This window comes from Heloderma suspectum, chromosome 1 (genome assembly GCF_057233095.1).
Source record: "Heloderma suspectum isolate Gila_16-S chromosome 1, 16-S_ref, whole genome shotgun sequence".
Lineage (NCBI taxonomy): Eukaryota > Metazoa > Chordata > Lepidosauria > Squamata > Helodermatidae > Heloderma > Heloderma suspectum.
Genome location: NC_139458.1, coordinates 161,759,814 through 161,769,272, shown reverse-complemented (window position 1 = coordinate 161,769,272; position 9,459 = coordinate 161,759,814). Strand labels below are relative to the sequence as shown.

At 42.0% G+C, this 9,459-nt stretch overlaps 1 protein-coding gene across 1 annotated transcript in view; it reads left to right on the top strand.

The window, feature by feature from the left end:
* Positions 1–222: 222 nt before the first annotated feature.
* Positions 223–9,459, top strand: part of NCKAP5 (NCK associated protein 5) — a 904,891-nt gene continuing 895,654 nt past the window's right edge. Inside the window, exon 1 of the mRNA XM_084808715.1 lies at positions 223–444. The gene's annotated coding sequence lies outside the window, so the exon portion shown is untranslated. The remainder of the gene's footprint in view (positions 445–9,459) is intronic.

The following is a 9,459-nucleotide window of genomic DNA, read 5'->3' as shown; positions in this document are numbered from 1 at the left end:
ACAAGATCATGAAAGTAACACAAAGCTGTTATTAATATTTTTGTTTGTTTATTGTCAGAGTGGTGGAATCGCCGAACGGCGCCTATCTGCAGTCAGAAGCTAAGATGACACGTTCAGCACCACCTTAAAACAGACAAAGCAGGGAGTGTTTGCTCGGGTGTCAGTTTTCTGCTCTTGGCTCTTTACACCATGTGCGTTTGGCTGCTCGCCCTCTGTGGAGCTGCATACAAATATTGACAGAACACAGTGGTATTTGTTAAGCTGGATCTGGGGAAGTGAATGATTAAAACGCTGAAGGAAGATCTGAGAACTTCAGACCTTCCCTCGTCTCCCCGGTTCCGACCTCCCCTATAAACTTACAGCGTTAGAGTGAAAGTGAAAATGCTGAGTTTGGCCAAATGAGAGCACTGACCTTCTTTTCCTCAGCTCTGCTTTGCATTGTAGGTAAGAACGGGCTTCTTAAAAATACGTTTGTTGCACGCTTTAAATCTCACTAGAAAAAAGGGGTGTGAGTTTTCGTTTTTTAATGTGTGGCGGCGCTGAAAGGAACTAGTAAGGCTTGTGGTTGAATCCTGAGATCGGGACAGAAGTTATGAGACAATCTTTGTAAATAGACAGATGATGTTAGCTAGTAACTATGCACCATCAGATCTTAATGCTACCTTTCTCACAGTTCCATTACAGTGACTGACAGACATATGAATCTTCCCAGACATTTTAAAGACACTCCTAAATCAGAATATCTGGGACATATGAAATTCACCTCTGAATTCCCACCTAGTGGTACTCAGCTGAGAGTTTAAAGTTTGCTGTACAGGTTGTACTTGTGAAATGTTATTGTCTCTGCCCAGTAGTTAATCACTGTCATACGGCTTTCTGAAAAACCTGGCTTCTGAAAAACCTGTTTGACCCCAGGTTTTATTTTAACTTGAATTACTCTTGAGCATGGAGACACTTTCTTCACTGTGTATGGTCCTTTAAAGAAATCACTGTATGAATGAAAACCTGTACACCCAAACAATTTCCTGAAACTGCCTGTCTGTAGAGAGCACAATTTTTTTTAATGTATAATATACTACAAATGTACTTCCAATTACTCCATACTAGCACTTCAAATTGCAGAAGCATGATGATCGTTTTCCATCTTAGTTGCTCATCGTAAGTCTTTGGAGCTTCATCTTTGTTAAACGTAAGCAAAGAATCTTTCATGCTATGGGATCATGTTGCAATAGGGGGGATTTGGTTAAATGTGCCTTGTTAATCTTTAATGTATAAGTAGCACTGAGTATATGCCAAATGGAAACATTTAAGAAACACCCCATGTATCCATTGCCAAAAGAAATGCTGGCAGAATACAAAATAGTATTTTTTTTTTTTAAATTGCAACAAACTTCAATATGTGAGTTCAAATATTCCACAGTCCTTTGATGCATCTTGGAAAATGTGCAAATGCAGAGTTACCTATTAAAATCCTATGGTTGGGGATTGGAATTTTGCAGGCTTTCCTCTGATTGAATGGCACTTATTCATGAAGTTGGTCCAGTTCAGCTCAATGGAACAGCTTGTTTGAATCAGTACTACGCATCATTAGAGTGAAATAGAATTAGGCTCATAGTGAATGTTTATCGGCATATAATGTTATGTATGATTAATATTGAGAGCTACACAGAGCAACATGTTAACATAAAAGCATTTTGTGTAGTGTCCTTTAAGAAAAGCAATATGGGGCCAGAGACACACAGGGAGAAGTGAGATTAGAAGCTGAAACTTTTGGATTGTTCCTTCTTGCTTAAATGTTGGCCTCATTCCCAGGGCCATTAGGCAGAGTGAGGCAGCTGCCTCAGGTGCCAGATGCTGAGGGATATGGAGCAGTGGCAAAGCACTGGAGGACAGAGCTGTGTGTGCCATGCAGCCTGCCCTCTGCTTCCTAAGCTAGCCTGCTGCCCTCAGATGTGGTAGAGGACAGTGTTCTGTCTCCAGTGATGGAAAAAAAAAAACCCTCTCAGCTGCTGCTCTCTGGTCAGCTTCAATACATGGAATGGGGACAGGTTCCATCTTTTCCTTTGCCTCAGGCAAGCAAATGTCCTCCTCATTCCCAATCTTACCCTACTGTGGTATTTTATTTGTATTCCAGCCACCCAGATGTTCAGATGGTATTCACAGGTTCCCCCATTTTATCCCTGCAATGATAGAGTTGTGGCAGTACTATCAGCCCTAAGGTCACCCAGTGAGTTTCATGGCTGACTGGGAAGCTCATTCATCCAAATGGAACACTCTATCTGTTATATGATGATGGTTCTCAAAAGAAAGAAAAGGGGAGGGCCGCTGTTCCACTTTGGCATGAGGGAGGTTGTAGAGTCCCTCCTAAATAATGGGTCTCCCAGTCTACTGCCAGTGTAGTGTAATGGTTAGAGTGTTGTACTGGGACCCATGAGACTTGGTTTCCAGTCCCCACTTAGCCATGAAGCTCCCTAGGTACTTTAGACCAGACTCTCACCCTAACTTACCTCACAAGAGTGTTATGAGGATAAAATGGAGGTAAGGAAGGTCTTGTATGCTGCCTTGAGCTCCTTGGAGGAAAGGCGGGATACAAATGTAACAAACAAATAAATACATAACACAGCAATGCGATTTACCGTGGCCATCTGAAGCAGGAACACTAGAAGGACCTCCAAATAGACTGATAAGGCTTTCTCATGAAATTCCTGACAATAACATTCCTTCCACACAGCATAAAGATGCCAGAGTAGTGTTGGTACCTTCCAGTCAATTCTTTATAAACCCAAAGACCATGTAATGATGGGTGGACAAACTGAGGGGGTCATCACCTCATTAAATGAAAATCCGTTAACTTTCCAACTTAGTTAAGCAATAATGCCACATCAAAGGACAAATCAAAAGAGCTACTGTTCCGGAGGGATTTGTGAGGTATGTTAAGGAAAACCATAAGGAAACTGAATGCCTTAAACATGGCTCATTTGTTCCAATACGTTTGCTAGCAATAGTTTTTATTGGGAGGCTGCTGAAAGACAAACATAAAACTAAGTACTTTTCTACTGGACTAGATTCTAAATCTATCACTGACAGTTAGGAAAGAAACTTAGTAGATAGATACTATAAATATTTCCCTGAAAGCACCACAGTTCATTGCAGAGGTCAACAAAACAAAAACCTGAATGGTGTGAAAATGTGTAAGACACTGGGTGAAATATTACATGTAGCAGTATCTACATTTCCTATTACGTTTTAGATTTAATATATTTAGGGTAATATCCAATGTTAATCCTATGTAGAGTAGACCCATTGAAATGAATAGGCCAAGTTAGTAACAACTTCAGTCCCATCTTTTCAATGGGTCTACTCTATGTAGGACTAACACTGGATTCCTCCCATACATAGTAATTGTGAGGCATTAGCAGAATAGTGGCTAAACCTTTTCTTTGTCTTTCTGCATGTGTGCTACAAGTCAATCCAAAGTATGACACAGTGCCATCCTAATTCACTCAGCAGTCTATTAGCAAGGGTCTGTAGTGCACCTTTTTTAGCTGGGTTAGTCTTCTGGGTTGGGAAGCAGGCAGCACAAAAGAGTAAGGTAAGTGCACGAGTCCCACTCTTGGCTAGAACCAGGGCTGTACATCCCTCATCTCTGGTGGGCTGCACCTTTCTGTTTCCTATGCCCCTTATCAGTCACGTGCTGCAGATTGGCCCCCTATCATTTCATTTCTATATGGCCCAATAGTAAAAGCTCTCTGTGAGGGTCACAACAGTTCATAAAAGCACGAACCACTGATACAAGATGATAAAATACAGCCTAAAATTTCAATACACAAAATTCAAAACAATTTAAACAGCTGAAAACAATTACAATAACAAACTCGACCTGTTAAAGACAGCTGGCATAGATGTCCCATCAGATGCCATTAAATGCCATCTGGGAGTAGAGGACAGTCTTAACCTGGTGCTGAAAAGATGACAGCGTTGGTGCCAGGTCGGCCTCAGTGGAGAGATTATTCCATAATGGGGGGGGGGGCTCCACTGAGAAGCCCTTTGCACTCTTGCCGTTAACTAGCATGTATGTTACTTGCATTCATGCTGTTAACATTACGTCTAGCTTGGCTCCACTATCATCATGGCAATCTGTGTGGGAAGGCGCTTCAATATGATGGCCATGATTGGCACTGTTTGTCAGAGAGCAGCCTCTATGTTGCCTGAGGGTGTTGAGAGTCTGGAGTCCCAACACATCTGGAAGGGACCATAGAGGAAGTTTTGGCATCATCCCTGTGATTAGTGTAATGTGTGGACTGTAATGTCCAAAGTAGAAGTTTTCCCATGGTTATATATGGTAAATTATTACTGTTCAGGCAGATGCAGCTGTGTGTAGAAAGGGCATGCAGTATACATCATCATCAATTACATTTCTTGATATAATAATTTTTATTTTTAAAAAAGAAAAAACACAACAATAACATAAACACACAATACACATGCACTGAAATATCTCTTAAGATTGTAAGATATCTACCTTTGGCTCCCCTTACACAACAAATGCTTATTATTCTCTACTTCTTATCTTAGTTGTATATCATACATTGAGTTCACAGACATTATCTCACTTAATTACATTTCTCTACTGCCCCACAGCCGAAGCTCTCTGGGCGGTTTACAGAAGTTAAAACATTAAAATACAATATACAAAGTTTAAAGCCATTTACATAAAAGCACACAGACAATATATACAAGCAACATATAACTGAAACAACTTTGAACTGTCAGTCATAATTAAAGACACATCCAGGTTCAATTAAAACTCATGTATATGGAACACGCTAGACTTGAGAGATGGTATCTAGTATACTGTCTATTGGCAGAGCAGGGCATTTTAATTTTGCATGGTTTGATTATCTTTGTGTGCAGTTGCCTCTTGGATAAAGGGTGTTCCACTCTGTGTCTTTATGCCTTTTACATCCTCTCTGCTGTTTTAAAATATGTTTTACAGATTTGTTTTTGTTTTAATGTTATATTTTTTGAATAGTTATGCAGGTTGGAAAAGTAACAAATTTGTAAATAAAATCATAATACCTGAACGTAGCTCGCTCAGAATCTCAGCTATCATAACAATGAAGCAATATTCTAGTCCTCATGTTTTAGAATGTAAGATTGACAGCATGTAGGAAATGTCCATGGATTTGGGAACAGGGCTTCTGTACCCTGGTGAACTTTCTCCTTACATGTATTGTTTGCTATTCAAGTTCCCTTCTCCCTTTCTTGTGTATTGTACTGAGTATTTTGGCAAGTGTGCAGTTCGAAGGACATAAATAAACATATGCAAATTTGAATAGTATCTGCAATTCTTTCTGAGGAAAGAACGTGATCCATCTTGGGACAGAACTTGGACACTGTGGTGCAGCCAGGATACACTGAAACACATCTGGTAATTTGATGGCAAACTGCAGTCATTATGCACTCAAAGTTCAGGCTGTAATCGTACACCATAATTTCCTCAGAGAAAGATTCATTGAATGCAATGGGACATAAATCTGGGTAAATGTGGATAGGATTGCACTGCCAGTCTTGTACTTCTAAGGTGGCAACTATAGATGCTTCCTAGAAAATACTGCTACAGTAGACTGCTTAGGTTAAAACTGCAGCACAGCCTTCCTTAACTGGATTTTAGCTACTGAACAAGATTGACAGTTATACACAGAAGCAAACAGTTGTCTTAGTTAACTTCACAAGAGTATTTGGCACTGACCCTGGTCTCAAAATCCAGGCTTTAATGGGAATTTTGCATGAGCTGGGACTACAGGATTCACTATTTGTAACACTTAACATATGTTCCATTACACTTTTTTGTGTGTGGAGTTTATTCTCTGCTTTTTTCTCTTTTCTTGCTCCCAGTGCACCAAATCATTTCTCTGAGCTACTCAGTATAGTCACTACTACTTCATGTTTTTGGCAGACCAAAAGCATAACAGTAAAGTTGCCTTTTGAAGCTTTTGTAAGACAATGTTTTACACACATTTTACACACTCTAGCACACTGGCAGCAGGAATGGGTCACACTGCAGTTACAGTCGCTTATGGAAAAGTACAACAGAATCATCAGGAGTGTCATGTTTTCTCCTCTCCCAAAAAATGTTGCACAACAGGTACAGTTGAGCTGAACTATGAAGCCAGGTTTCTCAGAAACATTCATGCTCCTTGACACCCCCCCCACACACACATTTTAAGCAACTTGGGAGGACACCCAAAGGGCACAAAAGTGTCAGGCAGGAGGGGAGGGAAGATGGACTATGTTCTAATTGTCTTGGCAACTAAGGCAACACTCCCTGTTTACCATGCTGTTGCCCAGGGCCAGTGTCAAGGGTGGGCATTGTTGGGCGCCTGCCAAAGGCCCACACCTCAGCAGGGGCCCACTGGCAAGTCCCCTGGAGTTGCCCTTCCTCTTCACCATTGCAACCTGCTTGTTCACCTCCTCTCGCTCTCACCCAAACAACAGTTGTAGTGAGAAAGGGAAGCAGTAGATGCCACTGCCAATTTGCTCACTAGCTCTCTGCCTGTCAAGCATGCAAGTAATGAGAAGGAGAATGAGGGGCAATAGCAGCTATTGACAGTGGCGGCGAGGGAGGGGCCCATTAAGGGTGTCTTGCTCAAGGCCCCTCAAACAGGCCCCTGTAAACTGCCCAGAGAGCTTCAGCTATGGGGCAGTATAGAAATGCAATAAATAAATAAATACATACCTGCAGCCAGCACTTCTCTTACAGTGCAGTGCAGGAAAACTGGGAGAACTGACCCAGACAGGCATTGGGATGTGCATCTGAAGTGTGGATGTTATTTATACCCACTATATAGTCTTGCTGTGTTGTGTGCTTGAATGTGCATTCCGATGCACATTTAAATAAGCATTCTGGTATGACTAGAACTGTTTGGGGCCTTCAAATTGAGGGCAGTCTTCCTTCATCTGTGCTCACTCACATCACCAAGTTTAATTAGCTCAGTGCCAGCATCACATTTGCTACACAGTACCTTAAGGGCCACCTCTCTCTGTATGAGCTACTTGTCAAATGAGGTTGAACCAACAGGATTTGTCCTCACAGCAGGTTAGGACAGTAATGGCTAGAAGCCAGGCTTTTTCAGTCATGGGTCCCAAACTTTCTCTGTGAAGAAGTTTATAAGGCAAAACTTGCTTCTTTTGTCAGGTCTTTGGCTGAATTGGGTTCGTCTGTGGTCGTTTTTCTAGCTTTGTTTGTATTGTGTGGAAGAGCAATATAAAGGTGTCCAGCCCCAGCACAAGCTCTTCTGCTGCCCGAGTCACAAGAGCACATGTGGCACTGTGTTGCTGCCACCCAATCCCCATGCCCTTCCCACCACCGTGTCATGACCCCACCCCTTCCTTTTACTGCATTACATGTTGCCCCCACCTTCTCCTTCACACCACCGTGTTGTGCTCTTCCCCCCCTTCTCCACATCATGCCCTCCTTTCCCCTTACCTTTACCAGTGAATCATGCAGCTGGCGTGGCTCTCCAGATTGCTGGCCAGGCCGAAATGCCTTGCTCTGAGTGGGTCCCTCTGATCTCCTAGGGCATTCCTCCTATGTCTGGCTTTGAGGAAGGAGCCTCTCAGAGGCAGGCATTTTGGCCTGGCCAGCTCTCTGAAGAACCACACCACCTTCTTGTTTGGCTAACATGGCTCTCCAGAGGGTGGCTGCTCTGAAGAGCCCTGCCAGCTGCTGTCTCGCTGTGGCAAATGCTATGGTGGGAGAGCAGCTGGCAGGGCTCTCCAGAGCACTTGTTGGAGGTGACAGGACCTCCTGGCGGGGGCAGGTGGGAGTGATGCAATTGTTACTCATCCCATTTTGCTACCTGAAGTGGGGGCTTCAACCTGCTTCATGGGAGGGCTAGCCTTGAAGGTATCATTTTAAAAAGTCTGATTGGTTTTGTTTTCTTCCTTTATTCCTACCCTATGTGTTGCATATATTGTTTGCATGCCTATTCAGTTGTGGTTTCTTAAATTTGGAATCAACTTCCAAATTCAGTGTGACAGATCCAGAAGTTTTCCCCATTTTAAGCAGACAGTTGACCTTCCTTTTCAGGCAGGCTTTTTATCATTAGCATTCTTTTTCTTTTATCTTCTCTCTCTTTTAATTGCCTTTTTATTTTACATTTTATTGGATTCTAATTGCATCCAAGGTTCTGAAACCAAAATGGGTTCAGAACCTTGGAAAACTCCTTTAGAGTTCTCACTGTTTCTGACTGAGACTCAGAGCAGATTAACAGCCCCACTGACATGGGAGCCAACAGCGTCCACTGGTTACAAGATGAATTTGGCTTAGCTCCCACAGTGGGCTTACACCCACGGCGAGGCTGCAGCATATGTAGCTGCCATGTTGCATATCCAACCGCTACTAGAGGGTTCTTGTATCATGTAAACCCAGTGAGTGTGGGTTATACAAGTGTGGGTTATACAACCCTCACATAGCCATGGTCTGTTTTAACAGCATGGTCTGTTGTTTAACCCTCACATGACTCATGCTCCCCAGGTTTGCATGACATGTCAACCCCTGAGTAGGGGTTGGATATGCAACATGGCTCCTGTGGCTTATCATAGGTTAAATAACCCACAATGAGCCATGGCATGTAATCTGAACCAAGTCAATATCTAGAACTGAAGTCACTAACAAATTTGGCCCCGCTGCATTGGCTGCCTCAGATGCCCCAGACCTACTTAACTAAAGCCAACACATCCCTGAATAGCTTGGTTCAAGACACCCTTCCTCTGGACTTGGACCCTCTTGGCTTTACCCCTCAGTATAAAGCTATCTGAAATTTAGCTGCTGTTGTATTTAAAATAATCAGCTCTCTTCAGATTAAGGAAGATTTCTTATATCCTTAATTAAAGATGTTCTCTTTAATAAAAAAATATGCTAAGCAAAGTTATTCCTGTTGTTAATAAAGGTGAACCAAAAGTATTTGTGAGGCTGCAAGTTAAATTTTTACTTTTCTGAAATATGTCTCCCATTTTGGTCCTTTTTCCAGCAACACTATCCATTTTTGGTCAATTTTAAAGAAAATATTGTAGTTAGGTATGCTTGTATCCAATATCATCTATCACAATAAAACATAATTCCATTTTCTACATAGTGTATCATCGGCTATGTTGATCCAGATGATTTATTTACTTATGTCTTCATGGTGCCTTATGTCATTTATGTACTATCCCCCTATTTGCTACATGGAACCAGATGTTTATAAATCTGTCTCACCTCTCTGGGATGATAAACTGATATTGTGAGAAATGGCACATAATGGGAATCGCTATGGAAAAAATAATGCCAAATGGCTTCAAACCAAACACTATTTTGTTTGAACGTAGCTGCTGAGGCAATGAAAGCTTCTAACTAGAAAGTACCAATTTAATATGAAAATTGAATCTGCTCCCCACAAACTGTGTTGCAGCCCC